We start from the raw sequence: 20,733 nt of genomic DNA, 5'->3' as shown, positions 1-20,733 counted from the left end.
TCACACACACTCATTCACACTCACACACTACGGACAATTTAGCCTACCCAATTCACCTGTACCGCATGTCTTTAGACTGTGGGGGAAACCGGAGCACACGGAGGAAACCCACGCAAAGGCAGGGAGAACATGCAAACTCCACACAGAAACGCCAACTGAGCCAGCCGAGGCTCGAATCAGTGACCTTCTTGCTGTGAGGCGACAGCACTACCTACAAATGTTATTGTAAGGAAGATAATTCAATCATATTAATAAGCAAAATAAGCTAATAAATAAACGTTTCTTAAAACATTTATTAAAATATATTGTTAGTGATTGGATGGGTGTTGGTCCGATTGGGTATACTGCAGGTTTACGTGTGCATAGGAAAATTCAGACGCATTTAAAATGATTTAAGACCTAAATCAGGGGTCACCAGTCTTGGTCCTGGAGGGCCGGTGTCTCTGCAGGGTTTAGCTCCAACTTGCCTCAACACACCTGCCTGGGTGTTTCCAGTATACCTAGTAAGGCCTTGATTAGCTTGTTCAGGTGTGTTTGATTAGGGTTGGAGCTAAAATCTGCAGGACACCGGCCCTTTAGGAACAAGTTTGGTGACCTCTGCCCTAAATCATAATACGACAAATAATCAAATACGGTCAATGTACTAGGTTGTACACCTAATTAAAAAGACAGAACAAAATGAAAACTAATAGTTCTAATCGGCTGAAGAACCATATGGTCACTTCCTTGACACTGATTACAATATAAAAAAAAGAAAAGGTATTTTTATTAAAATTATTAATAACACCCCAGTAGAATGACTTTTGAAAAGAGTGCCCTATAAAGGGTTAATCTATGCATTTCCACTTGGTGCCAGAATGGCACGCTTCAACATTAAACATCGTTAATTAACTTTAAAAATCCACTTAACACAAAACAACAAACACACCACACCTTGTTTTCTATGAGTTTTCTAATTCTCCGGCTTCTCTAGTTCTTATTCTTGGCTCTGGGAGCGTGACGCTGCGCCGCAGACACTTCACCGCTGACCATGTCTAATGCACCTCAATAGCAAAAGACCCTCAATCCCCCAAATCCCCCCTAATACCCTCAGCAGTCCCACATTCATCCTATTCATTCCCACCTTCTCAGACTCATCGGAGTCTATAGAGACGGAGGGATGACAGAGAGAGCGAGATGGAGAACCATGAAAGCCAATGACGGCAGTGACAAATGTGCCGGAGGGGCGTCCGGGGTCAGACAATGGCCAGTCTATAGGTGGGCCACTGACGGGACAGATCCTTTTGGGTTAATGGAGGAGATATGAAGCAACAGGATGAATAAATGAGGTCAAAGACGACTGACAAATGCACAAACACCAGTCACACACACACACACACACACACACACACACACACACACACACACACACACACACACACACACACACACACACACACACACACACACACCACATCCTTCAGGTCAGGATGGGTTAATGCTGACTTGACAACTCCTCTAACTAGATTAGACCAGTGTTGGGTGTATATAAAGTAAATTAAATAACTTTTTTGCTAAAGTAAAATAAGGGTTTATTTTTGATTTTGAGGCATTTTAATTACAGTTACTTAAAATATATGTGCCTGAAATATACATGTTGGTTCACAGAATAATATATATATTTTTCTTAACTAAAAAGCTTATACACTTGCATTTGCATTAGAAAAAATGACAATTGACAAAGTGCTTCATGACATTATCAGGTTCAAATTAAATAGAAAACTTTTAATTGTAATTGTATTTATATATTTAGATATTTAGCATAATTACTCAATTTAACTCTCATGCTTTACATGCTTTAAAACAATGAAAGGTTTTAGAAATTCATCTCAATATACAGTTTGTATGAAATTAATTTAAAAGGTTTGGTGTTGTGATAGAAATAATGCTTAAACTTTAAGCATTGCTTTATTTAAACAAATCTATTTGACTCAAATTTAAAGAATTTAAAGTTAGTTTCATCTCATTTCTATGCACAGAGATTTACATTATTAATTTAAATATTGATTTGATTTTCAATATAATACACCTTTAAAATAAAACACAAATACATTTTATCACAATCAACAAAACATACAGTTGAAGTCAGAATTATTAGCCCCCTTCAATTTTTTCTTCTTTTTTAAATATTTTCCATATGATGTTTAATAGAGCAAGGAAATTTTGACAGTATGTCTGATAATATTTTTTCTTCTGGAGAAAGTCTTATTTGTTTTATTTCGGCTAGAATAAAAGCAGCTTTAAATTTTTTAAACACAATTTTAGGGACAAAATTATTAGCCCCTTTAAGCTATATTTTTTCTCGATAATCTACAGAACAAACCATCGTTATACAATAACTCGCCTAATTACCCTAACCTGCCTAGGTAACCTAATTAACCTAGTTAAGCCTTTAAATGTCACTTTAAGCTGTAGAAGTGTATTGAAAAATATCTAGTAAAATATTATTCACAGTCATCATGACAAAGATAAAATAAATCAGTTATTAGAGATGAGTTATTAAAACTATTATGTTTAGAAATGTGTTGAAAAAATCTGCTCTCCGTTAAACAGAAATTGGGGAAAAAATAAACAGTGGGGGCTAATAATTCAGGGGGGCTAACAATTCTGACTTCATCTGTATCTGAATATTAACTCAGAAATAACAACTGATTTCAACCAGTTGGAAATGGAGCGGATTGAAGAACAATTCAGCTTATTATTTTTCCCCCACCCCATCTACATTATTCAATTATCTCTACAAATAATTCCATCTTTTATGCTTACATACACACAAAAATATCAAAGTACAGAACTTATTTAAAATAAGCTGAAGCAACACAATTCTTGAGTTTTTTTTTTTTTTTTGGGGGGGGGGTGGGTACAACTTAAAATTAATTATTATTAAAATAATTAAATTATTATAAAATTAAAATAGTTTTATCTTCATTAATAGTTAACTTAATCTATTTGTGTTGGAACAACATGAATGAATTGTGTGGAACCCTGCATTTGTTTACAGTGTATTATAAGCTCTTTACACCATTTGTATATTTCCTTAAATTAACATAAACCCAAACTTTATCCAATACTGCAAACTACATTCAAATAGTCGTAAATGATTAGTTTTCCATATTTTGTGCTACATGTTTTTATCTTTCCACATTTATTTATGTTTTGAATTGCATTATGGAAACTTGATGTTTTTCCAAACATTTTTAACCCTGAAAGGTTTGAAAAAGGGACTTTTATAAACATTTTTAATAGCTTAAAGTGATATATTATCTGGGTTGGTGTTGAATATTACACTCTCAGAAATATATGCGAGCTGTCACTGGGGTGGTACCTTTTCAAAAAGTACACATTTGTACTTAAAGGGTCCATATTGGCACATTAAAAGTATATACTAGTACCTAAAAATTTAAGAGGAGCACTTTTGTACTTTTTAGGTACTAATATGTACCCTTGAGGTATTAATATGGATCTTTTAGGTACAAATTTGTATCTTTTAAAAAGGTACCACCCCAGTGACAACTCGCATTCCTTAATTTCTGAGAGTGTACTGTATAACAAACTGCCAGCACATTTTCTGTTATTTTACAGACATATTTCTCTATATATTATTTCGTATACACAACAATATTTAAAATAACTAAAATGTCAATAAAACTGCAGTTGAATTTTCAATATCAAATGTCGACAGAGCAGAGATCAACATCCCATAATACAATTTACAACCGCACTTGTGAATCACTGAATATGTAAACTGTTCATTAACAGATATTTTTTAGTGTAGTTATTCAGTAATTAACCAGCCACCATCTAAATATTCAGTACTTAAATTACTTATCGAATAACTAAGCAAATTTTAAAACAAAGTATTTAGAAAAGTCATTTAAATACAATTTGAATGATGTAATTCGTAATTACTTTTTTGAAGTAACTTACCTAAAACCGGATTAGACTATGAGCGGACAATTTAAACAATGTGTGTTATTCCAGTTATCCAAGACTTCAAGCATGTTTACAGGCGATTCGCACGGACATCTTAATTTTTCAGACCCATGTCAAATGTCTTTGTGTTGTTTCTGCTGAATGTTGCGACATTGCATGAGGTCACGTCTGGTTTAGAGGCAAAGCAGTCTCAAACCCATTAAACAATGACTGATTTGAAGAACGTAAGATTATGAACTAATGTTATTATATAATAGAGACTTTTCAAAGTGTAAATTCTTTCCAGACATAACACGTAGCGAGGAATGTATAAAAATAAATCACGATAATAAGATTAGTTGAGTTAAACTGCTTTTCCTCTTGCTGTAATTATGATTTTGAAAATATTTTGCTGTGTTTTTTGATTGAGTACATTCTGTCTGTCTGGACCATATACTGTAGATCAATGCATGAACTCATAAAAAGTTGGCATGATGCATTAATTTATGCAAACTTGACACTTTATTTATTTATTAATTTTTTATATATATATCTGTTCTTTTGAACTTTCTATGCGTATTCAAAATCCCTAAAAATGCCTTCTAGGAAAATAGCTGTTCAGCTGTTTTTAGCACTGATGATAAGAAGGAATTTTTTTTTGTGTGTGTGTTTTTTTTTAATGAAAATAAAGTCGTAATATTTCAAGAATAAAAGCAAAATTGTGAGAATATTGTCAAAATGTTATAAAAATTAAGTTGTAATATTTTGAGAATAAAGTCAAAATTTTGAGATTTAATATCTGTTGGGAGACCAAAAATGACTTAACTCCCACTGCACAGCTCAGTAAAGCACAAAGTGAATCAGAACAGTGTCTGTGTAAAGTCTGCGACCCTCAGGTGCAGCGTTTGGCTCTGCAGCACTGCTGTCGTCTCGACAACCCGCTCTAATCCAGACTGAGTTTAAAGGCCTTTATGTGGAAATACACACTGCTCATGCTTCCCTGTACAGCAGAGTCGCAGGTCAATACAACTGTAGCTCTGTTGGCAGAATGCCATTTATCACAACAGAAGATGTCAATTGATTTGTTTCTGTTCATAAAAAGATTCACAAAAAAGTTAAACATGTTTTAAGCAATGTTCCAGTCAATGCTTTACTGACAGGATTTTTTTTTAGGAATTCAACATTAGCTTAAGCAACGATTTGCCTAAAACTTTTCAAAAACATTTGCATTTTAACATTTTGTTAAATATTTTGTAAAATACTTTAAAAACAGGATAACTGTTAAAGTTTACAATTTAAGCAAATAGTCAGCTTTAAATTATAAGGTTCCCTCTGCGTTCTGGATGATTTTGAGATATTGAGCTTCAAAGTTTTTGCTATTTATATAGCAAACAGTATGACTGCAACATTTTTTTTTAAAGAGTCTTAAAATTTAAACTAAACAACTTATTTAAAAAATCACATAATGCAAATAAGCTGTCATTTAATAAGAATATGTCAAAAACTCAATTTTGACAAAAATGTCAGATAGAACCTTTTCATTCTAAACTTATCTCTGCGATCAGCCAAAACACGTTACCTGAGAACAAGTAATAGATTCATAAGACCAAAGTCGGGGAATATGTTGTTAGATATAGACAACAAGATGAATGAAATATCACGTTTAACAAATATAGTGAGATTAGATCCAGGGGGAGATCCTTAATATACACTCCGAGCACAGCTCTGCTCTGGGTAGAGTGTGTGTGTGTGTGTGGTCACGTGATGTTCGTTTTCAGCGTTTTGGTGTAGACGGAGAGCTGTTCAGAAACGCTGGGTGAAACGCTGGTGTGGACCCGGATCGTTTTCATTTTAAAACGCCATTTTAAAACTAAAACGCACTAGTGTAAACGGGGCCTAAACCTTGCAGGACACCGACCCTCCAGGAGCGAGTTTGGGCACCCCTGCTCTAGGTGTACAACTCACAACGAACAAACACACAGTTTGGACCAATTATCTCTGTTTTGAAACCCATCCTTGCCCTGCAGACTTTTATTGTACGTGATGTAATGTAAAAGGAACATTTGTTTCTACAAACTCGCAAATTTGTGATAATCAAAAGCAGACCTCAAACGCTGTCGAAAGATGTTGCTGTAATTGTATCAATTGTACTCAACCCCAAACATTCCTTCAACACGCTGAGATTATGCAATGTGTAAACAACGGAATTCCATGGATATTGCGTTTCGCGAGGAACAAGGACAATAAGCGAGAGGGCAAACACAAAAGGGCGTTAAAACTAAACTTCTGCCAAAAATCAGATCTCGATCCCAAAGTCTTTCCTCAAGCATGTCACTGAAAGACAACTAATCCATGAATGACCTGTGTAAACAGTCTGGAATAAACACGAGGATTAAAAGTAATCCGCAATAGATGGTCTCAGATAAACACAGCCTCACTGTCACTGCTTTACAAGCACTGCAGCATCAGGACGCTGATACAGGAGGCTTTATAGACTCTATTTATCTTTAATTGTCCTCCGTCAGGGAAAGAGAAAGAGGGAGGGAAGTTATAAAGAAAGACAAGAGAAGTGATAATGAGCAGCTGGGACTGCGGGAAGCGTTTCAAGGTGAACTCAGGAAAGTCCAGACAGCTGGAGCCGCCGGTTTAGTCCAGATGCTAGTGAAAAAGATGGTCCCATCACAGTCCTGCTTGAACAAAGAAACTGAAATGGTCCTAAAGAAGTAGTTATACTGCATAAGGCCATGTTTACATCTAGTTTTAAAGAGATAGTTCACCCAAAACTGAACATTCTGTTATCATTTAATCTCCTTTCATTTGTTCCAAACCAGTTTGAGTATCTTTCTTCTGTTAAACACGAAAGAAGATACTTTAAAGAATGCTGAAAACCTGTAACCATTGACTTCCATAGAAGGTTTTTCCTTCTAGCTTTCTTCAAAATGTCTTTTTTTTTCTCTTCAACATAAGAAAATAAACTAAAAATGGTTTGAAACAAGTGATGGGAGAATAAATAGTGAGCGAATGTTCATTTTTGGGTGAACTGTCCTATTAACATGCACTTTTTTGTCAACTTAATCAGTGATGACAATATCCTGTAGGCACAAGATGTCAACATGACGTCATATTGACGTTGTATCCCAATGTCAGGTCAACATCAATGTCCAACCTAAAATCAACCTAAAATCAAGCAAATATCAATGTCTAATCATGTTACACCTTGACGTTGTGTGGATATTACCACTATGACATCTATCAGACATTGGATTTGGTCACTTTCCAACACAACCTAAAATCAACCAAATACCAACGTACTTTGACATCGTTATTGGACGTCAAACTAACGTTGTCCTTAGACACGGGCTAGACATTGAATTTTGGTCACCTAACGTCAAGACCTAAATCTAGCCTAATATTAATGTCTTATGAGGTTGTGTGCCTGCTGGGTAAACAAAGGTGTAAACGGGGTCTAAAATATTTTGAGCTTCGTAACATGGGTTTGTTCTTTCAATGCAGGCTCAGTTTCACACTGAGCGCTTCAAATTTATTTGTCCGTATGAAGATAGATAAGTAAGGAAAACATATTCAACCACAAATCATAGACATACGCATTATTGCAAGGTTCTTTTGTGATGTTTATTTGTGTTGTGCAAACATCTGCATGAAAATAATCCTTTATTTGTCAGTAATATGTCCCACTAAGTATCATTAATGTAAAAAGAAACAACAGTTGTTGGCATCATACTGCCCTCTAGCTTTCACCTTATTACTGCATAAGGCCATGTTTACATCTAGTTTTAAAGAGATAGTTCACCCAAAACTGAACATTCTATTATCATTTAATCTCCTTTCATTTGTTCCAAACCAGTTTGAGTATCTTTCTTCTGTTAAACACGAAAGAAGATATTTTGAAGAATGCTGAAAACCTGTAACCATAGACTTCCATAGAATGTGTTTTCCTTCTAGCTTTCTTCAAAATGTCTTCTTTTCTCTTAAAAGAAAATAAACTGAAACTGGTTTGAAACAAGTGAAGGGAGAATAAATAGTGAGTGAATGTTTATTTTTGGGTGAACTGTCCTTTTAACATGCACTTTTTTTGTCTACTTAATCAGTGATGGCAATACCCTGTAGGCACAGGATGTCAACATGACGTCATATTGACGTTGTACCCCAATGTACCCCAAAGTCATGGGGATGTTGAATTTTATTTGGAAATGAAAATCAGGTTGACGTCAAAACCCAACGTCAGGCCGACGACAATGTCCAACGTCCAACCTAAAATCAACCAAACATCAACGTCTAATCATGTTACACCTTGACGTTGTGTGGACGTTACCACTATGACATCTATCAGACGTTGGATTTTGGTCACTTTCCAACACAACCTAAAATCAACCAAATACCAACGTACTTAGTTTGAGTATCCTTCTTCTTTTAAACACAAATGAAGACATTTTGAAGAATGCTGAAAACCTGTAACCACTGACTTCTATAGTATTTGTTGGAAGTCAATGGTTACAGGTTTTCAGCTTTCTTCGAACTATCTTCTTTTGTGTTTAACAGAAAAAAGAAATTCAAACTGGTTTGGAAGAAGTAGACAGTAAGAAAATGATGAGAGTGCGTCTTTCTTGAGTCTTTTAAAAGAACTGCAGCACCATGTTGTTGGAAGCAGGATCAGGTAATTGATGCATCTACAGCCACATTCATGAATTCCACAATAAATCATATGCAAATCATCACATTTCATTCACTGCAATGATTTTGCATGAGAACGCTTTCATAGATAGGGTCTGCAGTATGTGATTACCAGTGTAAAATGCACAGCACATCATCAATATGACAGAAAATAACTGAACAGACACTGCCCTCAAAGGGGCACAAGATAAAGAGCTTCTATTTTGCAGATGCGCTAGAATTAAAATGCAAAGCGCATGCAATTTAAGCTAATTTGTCTAGAATCACTAAAACTACCTGCTAAAAAAACCTCCTCCTCAACAAACATGGCCTTTGACATCGCCCACAGAGACCATACAGTTTCAGCCCATGGGAGTCCGGCCACCCTCAATCCCACTATTCCTCCAAGAACTGAAAGGGGTCACACAACCGAAACCTTCATCCCCTTAAAAAGACCCCGAATGAAGTGTGTTCCCATTCACGCAGCTGGACGTCCACGCACCACCCCTAGTTAGGGCACTACGATGGGCCAGCCAACAGTCAATGCAGTCATCCTGAGATAGACGTACAGTGAGTCTGATCCAATAAATTAGCAGCTCCACATATATTTGTTGTATCTCTGAAAGCGTTTGCCTTTTCAGATGTGTCCTTGTTTGCTATTTCTCCCCTCCACTCCTTCACTGTCTCTGCGTGAAAGCCTTCTCTGTGCAGGCGGCCAAATATCTGCCAGAGCGGAGGCTCTTTAGCACGTGAATGAAGTCCGTTGAGCTTTACAGGCGCTCCGTGCGAGCACGTGGTCATCCGCCAAAGCTGAGCACTTTCACTCAGGCCTGACCACGGACCCGACACCGGGCAGAATCTTAAACAGCACGGCAACAAGACCGGCCTTTTATTGTGTCCATCCTCACGCCATTCACGTTTCACTCATTCTCTCACTCTCCTTTTCTCCGGCCGTCTCTCTTTCTCTTTGTGTCACTGAAAGCGTCAGAAGCATCCGATGGTGAATTTAATAATTCAGTGTTTTAAAGTGCACAGAAAAAAAGTGCGACTTTGAAAAAAACCTGTGTGGACAGGACTTAAAGTACACATGAAATCAAAACTAACCATATCGATTTTGTGAGCTCGCATTGCTAGTTTTGTGGTGAACAATTCATCTCTGCATGTCATTAAAAAAATTTATAGTTTGGCCTTGTAATCTTAAACTGAAATCCGAAAAAGCACTTCCTGTTTGTTTTCAGTTAAATTATCAGATTAGGTCTGTCTGAGGTATTGGGCGTGGCTAACATAATTAACCACGCCCCTCCAGCGGTCAATTTCACAACAAACAGAGATGATGAAAACCATCAAATTTTGCATAAGAATGTTTTCATGAATGAAGTCTGCAGTACAGTATGTGGTTATCCAACCCAGGCTCATTCTGCAAACGTACCCCTATATACATTTCTGGAGAGCGCAGATGAGCTAAGTTAGTTTTGTAGTTTTTGTTTTCGCGAATTCACCAAAGGCAGCTGTGTACCATTTTTTGAGGTCTCAAAGCGAGTGCCATTTGTGACTGCTGTTCTCACGTAAATCCACCAGTGGCCGCTGTAGACTGAATGACCAACCGACTGGTCCACCCACTCACACCCTTACATAAACCCAACCGATACTGTTTTCAAAAGTACTGATTGACCTGTGTGCACCCACTTCCCTAAACCCAACCGACAGTGTTTTCAAAAGCACCAATTGACCCGCCTACCACCTTCCCTAAACCCAACCGACAGTGTTTTTTGAAAAGCATTGATTGACCCGTGCGCACCCACTTCCCTAAACCCAACCAACAGTGTTTTCAAAAGCACCAATTGACCCGCCCACCGCCTTCCCTATTCCCAACCGACAGTGTTTTCAAAAGCACCGATTGACCAGCACCCACAGCCTTCCCTAAACCCAACCGATAGTGTTTTCAAATGCAATCCAGAAATAGAAAAGCCATATTTGATTTTACCACGTTTTCAGATTTTACCACTTCCTCACCCTGTTATTTACTTGTTTATTTTATTTTATTAGCTTTTGTTTTTGTTTTACCTGCTTTCTGGAACCATTCTTCGCTGGACGTGAACCCCGCCATCGCGGTTAACTCCTCATGACAAGTCCGCCAATGTACATGTCTAGCCACAGGACAAACTGGTAACAGCGGGAAAGCCGTCCATACGGCGGTAAGCGGCCTGCTGTTAAGCGCGAAAAAAAATGCCGTCATACCACCCCATAGCATTAATTTTAAAGATGAAATGCAGTCATATGTTCCTACGGCTACATAATGCGCGATCTCCAGAAATGTATATAGAACAAGGTTTTCACATGTGTGATTACCTGTGTAAAATGCATTCACGTTTCACTCATTCTCTCACTCTCCTTTTCTCTGTGCATCTCTCTTTCTCTTTGTGTCATACAGTACACAGCCTCAGTCTGTGAATTTAAAAATTCACTGCATTAAAGTGGGAAAAGAAGGTTTAAATTAACTTTATAAGTCTGAAACTGAATCGCGGCTCGCAGCTGTATGATATTTGCATATTTGTTCATGAATGGTTGCACATCGACGGCTGGCCCTGAATAATGGACAACATCTACTTAGACTCAAACTTGCAGATCCATGAATTTTCATCATGCTTGTGTTTAGGTTTTCTGCTAGCAATTAATCCTGAGTTATGAAATAAATCCTACAGTTTATATTCATAACATTTCAGAGACTTTTCCAAACAAAAATGAATTCCCAAACATTTCTTCAGCCTTTTTCTATAAAAACGGTCTATATTAAGTTAGTTTTTCCAACACATCCAGCATGATTTTTACAGCATTCAATAAAGGTTATTTTCAAATAGTTCACCTTTATAAATAGCCAACATAAAGTGGCAATACAATTATTATTGTTAATAAATGTAGTAAAAATTATTTTATACTTTTAAAATTTTAGATAAAAACATAATATTAATGATGATATTTATAAATATTTATGAAGTCGGGGCATCATGGTGGCGCAGTAGGTAGCATGATTGCCTCACAGCAAGAAGGTCGCTGGTTTGAGTTTTTGTGTGGAGTTTGCATGTTCTCCCCGTGTTGGCATGGGTTTCCTGCGGGTTCTCCTGTTTCCATCACGGTTCAAATACATGCGCTATAGGGGAATTTGGTAAGCTAAAACTGACCTTAGTGTATGTGTGTGAATGAGTGTTTCCCAGTGATGGGTTGCAGCTGGAAGGGCATCCGCTGTGTAAAACATAAGCTGGATAGGTTGATGGTTCATTCCGCTGTGACAACCCCAGACTAATAAAGGGACTAAGCCAAGAAGAAAATCAATAAATGGATTTATAAAGTCTCTTATTTTCACTAAGGCCGCATTTATTTTTTAAGAAATAATTCAATAAAACAAGAAATACTGCAAAATGTTATTACAATTTAAAAATAATAATAAACAAATATAAAACAGTTTTTCTGTTATATATTTCCTATATACAAATTATTTAAGAGATGTCAAAGCTTTACAATCATATATAAAAACAACAGAGCAAAGACAATAGTTATATATGCTTCATGGTTTTTTAGAGGGTCTAACATTATTCACGTAACATTTCATTTCACAACATTGAACAATCAATGTAAAATAACATGGTCATCATTGTATAAATTATTTAAAAATAATATAATATATAATATCTCTTAAATTTGACACATTGCGTCTCCAACTTGCTTCAACACACCTGCCAGGAAGTTTCTAGTATGTCTAGTAAGAGCTTGATTAGCTGATTCAGGTGTGTTTGATTAGGGTTGGAGCTAAACTCATCTGTACACCGCCCCTCCAGAACCGAGTTTGGACACCCCTGTACTGGAAACTTTCTGGCAGTTGTGTTGAAGCAACTTGGAACCAAACTATGCAGGACAGAGTTTGGACACCCCTGGCTAAAACGATATATTGTTTGGCCCTACTTAGTACCATTACTTCATTCTGTAGTATTGCAGGAGCCTTTTGAAATCTTTAGATTTCGTGCATTGAAAAATTAATAACACTAAAGTATTATTGCATTATTATTATTATATATTATTATTAATATATTAAAAATCTTTCAAAAAAAAGATCACAGACCTTAAACTTTTCTTATTTTAACTGTATATACTTGGTGTAAGCAAACCATATTCTACAATATACAATAGATCGAAATTCTTCCATATCTGCAGGTCAAATTACTGCCATGACAACAAAAACATGAATTTGATTACATTGAAAATGAAACCAAATTACATTGAAATGGAACTAAAATGAGCAGAGAGAAATATAGAGCAGTGAAACCCAGACAGACGGAGCCACAAAATTAACAATCATGACTACAGACTAATATAATAACACTGAAATTAAAAAAGAATTGAGTCGACTACGCTACACTTGTCCGGTTGGATGGATGGATGGATGGATGGATGGATGGATGGACGGACGGACGGACGGACGGACGGACGGACGGACGGACGGACGGACGGACGGACGGACGGACGGACGGACAGACAGACAGACAGACAGACAGACAGACAGACAGACAGACAGACAGACAGACAGACAGACAGATAGATAGATAGATAGATAGATAGATAGATAGATAGATAGATAGAGCTGGTTTTGGCTGGACTCCCAGCTTGGCTAGGCTGGTCAAGCTGGTTTTAGCTGGTCATCTCCCAGCCTGACCAGCTAAGACCAGGCTGGAAATGGCTGGAAACCAGCCTGGAAGTGGCCAAAACCCCTCTAAAACCAGCCTGGTCGACCAGCTAAAACCAGCCAACCAGCTTAGGCTGGTTTAAGCTGGATTTTTTAGCAGGGAAAATAACTGAAAGGGATCATTTTCCCAAACTTGTTTTAATTCTGTCACAAATTCCTCACTTTTCACTTGTTTCAAGCCTTCAGGAGTTTCTTTCTTCTGTTGAAGACAAAATAAGATATTTTGAAGAATGTTGAAAACCTGTAACCATTGACTTCCATAGTATTTTTTTCCTACTTTGAAAGTCATATTTCCAGCATTCTTCAAAATATCTTCTTTTGTGTTCAACAGAAAAATCGCTTGAGGGTGAGTAAACAGTAAATTTAGATTTTAGGGTGAACTAACCCTTTAACCGAATTGACAGACAGAATAAACAGACACAAAAGAATGAAAACGCGGTGACACTAAGAACAATATGGCTAAATTCTTGCATGGCAGACCTTTCTATTCACTAAAACACACTTGAAGTGGTCAATCACACACACACACATATACACACACTCAAATCCACAGGCTGAGAGAACAAAGAAAATTGGACACACAATGGGGGAGGTCTGGAGATGACGGCCAAACTATTTATCAGAATACCTCAACAAAGACACGGAGTGAGGGAGGGGACAGAAAGAGGGAGCGACGGAAGACAGGATGGAGCGCAAAGAGAGAGAGAGAGGGGGAAGAAATCGGAAAAGATACGGGAGGACACGAGGGGAGGGAAGACATGTGGGCAAAATTGCTTTCCAGACAAAAAAGAAGCAGCGCAACAAAATAAAGTGCATAGTCTCGTGCACAAAAATAAGTGTACTCACCCAGGAGTGTGCTGTCAACAAGGGCTCATTCCTCAGGAGCGCATCGGATACACTTCAGATCTGAATCCTTACGGAGAAACAGACAGACAGAGAGAGGGAGAAATAATTTTAGTCAGCCTCTCTCTCACGGACCGGAGTAAAGGGGGGAGATGAAGGGGCTTGGGTAATGTGTGCAGTGAGGCATTCAGCGCTGTGAAAAACAAACTGTTAACTTTCTGAATGGAGGGAGGCTGCTGGGGGCACAGCGGCGCGTATATGTGTGTGTGGCGTCTGTGGGGAACGCAAGGGTTAAAATTCCTCTAATTGTTCCCGAAACTGAGGCTGGTGCACCTCGCATGTGTACGGCAGCTTCAGAGAGTGTTTCAGCAATGATGCTACACTTTCAGATGTCTCAGTGATGTTAAATTGATGCACTAATGCAATAGGATCTTTTTGCTTCACTTTTGTTTTGTGAAATCACACATGAAATAAAAAATTCAGAAGGGTAGTGGGTGGTGGTTGAATTAAGATACAGTTGAAGCCAGAATTATTAGCCCTCGTGAATTATTAGCCCCCATGTAAAGTTGAAGTCAGAATTATTAGCCCCCCTGAATTATTCGCCCCCCTGTTTAATTTTTCCCCCAATTTCTGTTTAACGAAGAGATTTTTTTCAATCCACTTCTAAACATAATAGTTTGTTCTGTAGACTATCAAAAAATTTTGCTGAATCTTTGTCTGAAAGGCACTAATATGCACGCAAACCACATGCCTCCAATGGAAATAACGAACTTGTGCGCGTAAAATATGGGATATGTGAATGACCCTTAGTTAAAAACCTCCCCAGCTACAAGCTCGGAACTTTAAACTAGTGCATAAAGACTTAAACTAGTTAAAGTCGGCATAACTTTAAGTTGCAGCAGTTTTGTTCTATGCAGAAACACGGTGTTGAGAAGCCTTTACGATTTATTAACCGTGACAAATTAAATCGCGATGAATAGTGAAATCCTCAGGCTGTTGATGTTGCCATCCACTCTGCAGATCTCTCACACGCCCCCATACTGAATGTAACCCCAAACCATGATTTTTCCTTCACCAAACTTGACTGATTTCTGTGAGAATCTTGGCTCCATACTGGTTCCAGTAGGACTTCTGCAGTATTTGTGATGATTGGGATGCACCTCAGCAGATGATTCATCAGAAAAATCCACCTTCTGCCACTTTTCCAACTAGAAGTCAAGTTATTATTTGTTGCTCTTGCGACTGGGATCGACGACAAGACTTTAGTCAGGTAGTGCAGGGGTTCCCAAACTTTTCAGCCTGCGACCCCCAAAATAACAATGCCAGTGACTCGCAACCCCCAATATCCTCTGAGGTGGTTATAAATACAGAAACCTTGCATGCAATGACGCAGACACACCAATTAAATTTGTGTCAGTGCTTTAAATGTGCCAGAAAGTATAACCTGATGTTATAAAATCAAAATGCATCTGACGCTATTGCTGCCTTTAATATAATGTAATTACCCCAGGGGTCGCAATCCAATAGAACTAGTAACTATAAGCTACTATAGTAACCATATAGTATATAGTAACTATAAACGACTATTTTTATGTTCAGTATAGTTATGGATAAAATATGTTAATTCTTATGGTTTAATAAAAATAAATAGATTTTTGGAAATCACCAGGCGACCCCCCCTTCATTGCCCCGCGACCCCTCGGGGGGTCCCGACCCCTACTTTGAGAACCACTGAGGTAGTGTAAGGTCACAAATGACAAGTGACTGTAAGGTCTGTACAGTTCATTCCATAGGTTGTAACTTGACCTGTTGCCCAAGTCAAATGAAACTCTATAACTTTGTCTAAATATTTTAATTACAACCCACTGTATGTCTCTCTATCTCAGACTTCCTTTCATATCTAATCTGACTCAGCTCCAGTTTTATTACATAAAAAACGTAACACAATTTTGGAGAATTGTTCAGTTTATTAAGTATACATGTTCCTTTAATTACTGTAAATACCACTTGGGTTGCTATTTTATTTTTATGCAGTGACATTCAGGCATTTTAAGCATAACCTAAGTGTCCAAATACTTTTCGTGCCAACTGTATATTCAGCATGAGACCTTATGCTTACTTATTAGCTAAGAACAGCACTTTGAGAAGCAGCAGTCTAGTTTCTGTGGCAACAACACCCCTCCCCCGACGCCATCCCATAATACAGCTGTAATTTTCTTTTCAATCAATTCAAATTTGACATTTCACAGTGAGAATAGGTGAAAGGAGATCAAGAAACATGTTCAGTCCCCTCTGTCATTATTGGGTTTTCCTCCATCTCCAGGCCCCCGGCGCACACAAAAACACAAAACGCAACGGGGCGGTTGATTTCGAGTTCAAGTTTTTGTAGCACTTTCTCTTCAAATCAATCAATTCACTCACTCATTCATCCATTCATTTGTGGCTCCATTCAACCAAGTTGCTTAATTCAGCAGAGCAAAATGAGATATTCATTCATTTATTCTCTCAGAGTGAGATTTTCTGCATGATGGGGGTTTATGAGACTCAAAAGATCGACACTTGTAGAAATGTTGCTAGTTTGTTGAGCAAAAAGCTTAAAACTTATGATACAACACATTCAGATTGACTACAACACATTCAGATTGACTTAAAACATATTAATTGTAATAGTAAATCATCATGCTTTAAAAAATCTACTCAACTGGCTTTCTCAATGTCTTGTTTTTTTTTTTTTGTTGTTGTTAAACCATCTCCGAATTACCAATAACTAGCCTGAAATTGCTATTAAGCTTCTAAAATAGCACAGATCAGATTTACTGACCTGTTTCAACAGCAAGAAAAGCTGATTTGTTTTAATTAACCACAACGTTAACAAGTTTACAATATCCACCAAACAATTTTGTGTTTAAAAGACTATCTAAAGGATGACCAAACAAAGACATCTTTGCTAAAACAAGGCAACATTTTGGCTGTCATGCAATGAAAGTGTAGGTGACATCTAATAATAGTTCAAATATCACCTAGTCATCAAATATGGCGCATTGGAAATATGGCCCATATGGCCAATGGAAATTTATGCATCAGCCTACAATAAAATACATTGCTCCAGGTTCATTTCACAGCACGTTTCAGATGATAAATCCACTAGATGGCGCTGTCTTCATTTTTGCGAATCTGAAATATGTTCATAAGGGTAATTTTTACTGTAAGCTTTAGAGAAGGCAGAGCTTGTTGTAAAGATGACCAGCAAGCCTGTTTTTTTTTTTGTTTGTTTGTTTTTTTTTGCTGTTAAACCATTCTCGCATTTCCACTAACTAGCACAAAACAGCCACTTAGCATCTATAATATCAGACTTACTGAACTGTTTTAAGAGTAAGAAACTTAGATTTTTTTGATTTACCCAAAACGTCAACGAGTTTTACAAGACCCACCAAACAATCTTGTGTTTAAAAGACATCTAAAGGATGACCAAACATAGACATCTTGGCTAAAACAAGGCAACATTTAGGCTGTCATGCAGTGAAAATCTAAGTGACGACTAAAAATATTCTCAAATAGACAGACTAGACCAACACAGGCTCATTGGAAATTTATGCTTCAGCCTACAATTTTCTAGAAGGTAAAATGCATTGCTTTGTGTACATTTCACTGCACATTTGTAGATGATAAATCCACTAGATGGCGCTGTCTGCATTTTTGCAAATCTGAAATATGTTCCTTAGGGTAATTTTTACTGTATGCTTTAGAGAAGGCAGAGATTGTTGTAAAGATGACCAGCAAACCTGTTTTTTTTATTTTATTTATTTATTTATTTTTGCTGTTAAACCATTCTCGCATTTCCACTAACTAGCACAAAACAGCCACTTAGCATATCACCGAACTGTCTCAAGAGCAAGAAACTTTGATTTTCTTGATTTAACCAAAACGCCAACGAGTTTTACAAGACCCACCAAACAATTTTGTGTTTAAAATACATCTAAAAGATGACCAAACGTAGACATCTTGGCTAAAACAAGGCAACATTTAGGCTGTCATGCAGTTAAATAATCTAACTGACGACTAAAAATATTCTCAAAAAGACAGATTAGACCAACACCTGCTTCAAATTCCTGCTTCAGCCAAAATGCTCCAGGTACATTTCACTGCACGTTTCAGATGATAAATCCACTAGATGGCACTGTCTGCATTTTTGCAAACCTGAAATATGTTCATAAGGGTCATTTTTACTGTAAGCTTTAGAGAAGGCAGAGCTTGTTGTAAAGATGACCAGCAAGCCGTTTTTAAATTTTTTTAATTTAAATTATTATTTTTTTTGACCAAACAAAGACATCTTGGCTAAAACAAGGCAACATTCAGGCTGTCATGCAGTGAAAAATCTAACTGACGACTAAAAATATTCTCAAAAGGACAGATTAGACCAACATAGGTCTTATTGGAAATTCATGCTTCAGCCTACAAATTTTTTGGAAAGTAAAATGCATTGCTTTGTGTACATTTCACTTCACGTGTCAGATGATAAATCCACTAGATGGCGCTGTCTGCATTTTTGCAAATCTGACATATAATACTTAGGGTCATTTTTATTGTACATTTTAGTAAAGGCAGAGCTTGTTGTAAAGATGACCAGCAAACCTGTAATTTTTTTTCCTTTTTTTTTTTTTTTTTTTTGCTGTTAAACCATCTCATTACCACTAACAAGCATAAAGCAGCCACTTAACATCTAAAACAGATTTACTGACTGGTTTCAACAGCAAGAAACTTCAGTTATCTTGACCACAATGCCAACAGGTTTACAAGACCCACCAAGCAATTTTGTGTTTAAAAGACATCTAAAAGATGACCAAACATAGACATCTTGGCTAAAACAAGGCAAAATGTAAGATTTTTGACATCATAATATCTTTAGAAAACAGAAATAAGACATGTAAAGATATTATTTTTGGGTGAACTATTTAACATTCTTCAAAATATCTTTTTTAGTGTTCAACAGAAAAAAGAAACTCAAATAAGTTTTGAACAAGTGAACTATCCTTTTAATGTCGTATTCATGAAATGAAGTAGTATCAATATATCCTGACTACACTACTGTAGTCTCAAAGAAGAGGGATACTACTAAAACAAAAGAGTTGTACAATATGTTAGCATTCAGCGTGGATTTAGTCTGGTGTTAATTATTCCAGACTCCGCCCCTCATGGGTGTGTACCCTCTCCAGGGGTTCACTATGAGCATGTCATGTCTGAACACACGCCAGTACCATAAGTCATTCTGGAGATCTGCATGAAGAAACACGAAACAGATTTACCCAACATGATCTCACTGCGAAATACATGACTTATGCTGTAATCATCTCAATTCAGCACACATTTTGAGACGCTTTATTCGTTCCACTCTCTATTCCTCTCACTGATTTGACTTAATTCTTAAAAAACGTTCTTTATAAACGCATGCGTTATGCTGGATGTGTGCCATGTCCTTCTCAGCAGGCGCTGAATGTGGGTGTTTGTGATTGAGACAGATGGGGAAATGAGGTAGCAATTTTCCAGGGGAGCCAAATCAAACTCAAAATTAAAAATAAAGAGATTATTCCTGTCAAATGTGAAGTCTCGGTGTCTGAGCATGAAGTATTTAAAGGACACGAGAACAGAGGTCTATTGGTTTGGGTTATTTTAACTTATTTTCAGTGCACCTCACAGAACGGCCTGTATGTTTCTGATTTTCCCGCGGTCAATCTGATGGCAGCAATCACGAGATCAGCACAGCATGAGGTGACAGGTTTATTTAGTTTTTTTTTTAGTATTTATTTAGTCTTTTAGCAATACTTTACAACTTAAAAATGAACATTTTGTCATAAATAATTCTGTAAATGGTATTTTTTGGGTCTTTGTTTTTGAGCAAAACTTTCTAAACATTTATAAATGTACAAGAAAACAACAAGAGTTTTTTAGGGTTTTACAAATAAATAAAATACAATTGAATAAACAAATAAAATAACATAAACAAATAAAATAAGATAAAATAAATAAAATAAACAAAATAAAATAAGATAAAATAAAAAACAAAATAAAACAAAATAAATAAAATAAAAAATAACTAAAATTAATTAATAAAATAAAATAAAAATGTAAAATAAAATAAAATAATAAAGTTAATTAATTAAATTAAATTTAAAAATTCGATAATAAATAAAATAAATAAAATAGTAAAATAAATAATGAAATAAAATAAAATAAAATATTAATCAAGTAAAATAGTAAAATAAAATAATAAAATAAAATAAATAAGTAAAATTAAAAATAAGTAAAATAAAAAGTAAATAAAATAAAATAAACTATTTTTGTTGTTATAAAAATCCTTCATTAAAAAATATTTTAAACGTGCAAATTTTTAGTTTAATGATTAAAATATTAACTCTAAAATGATTACAGTTCAAATGAAAGTGGTTGAAATGGAGTCCATTACATAAAATATTGACTATATTTTTGAAAAAAATATATATATTCCTATTTGCTAACAAAACAACTGTGAACATGCA

The 20,733-nt window shown here is 36.3% G+C and overlaps 1 protein-coding gene across 1 annotated transcript in view; it reads right to left on the bottom strand.

Moving 5' to 3' along the window:
- Positions 1-20,733, bottom strand: part of sema5bb (sema domain, seven thrombospondin repeats (type 1 and type 1-like), transmembrane domain (TM) and short cytoplasmic domain, (semaphorin) 5Bb) — a 116,883-nt gene that overhangs the window by 75,002 nt on the left and 21,148 nt on the right. Inside the window, exon 2 of the mRNA XM_087256449.1 lies at positions 14,204-14,270. The gene's annotated coding sequence lies outside the window, so the exon portion shown is untranslated. The remainder of the gene's footprint in view (positions 1-14,203; positions 14,271-20,733) is intronic.

Source organism: Danio rerio, chromosome 6 (assembly GCF_052040795.2).
Source record: "Danio rerio strain M-AB ecotype USA chromosome 6, GRCz13ab, whole genome shotgun sequence".
Classification (NCBI taxonomy): domain Eukaryota; kingdom Metazoa; phylum Chordata; class Actinopteri; order Cypriniformes; family Danionidae; genus Danio; species Danio rerio.
Note: the sequence above shows the minus strand (reverse complement) of the source record. Positions and strands in the feature narration are given on the sequence as shown.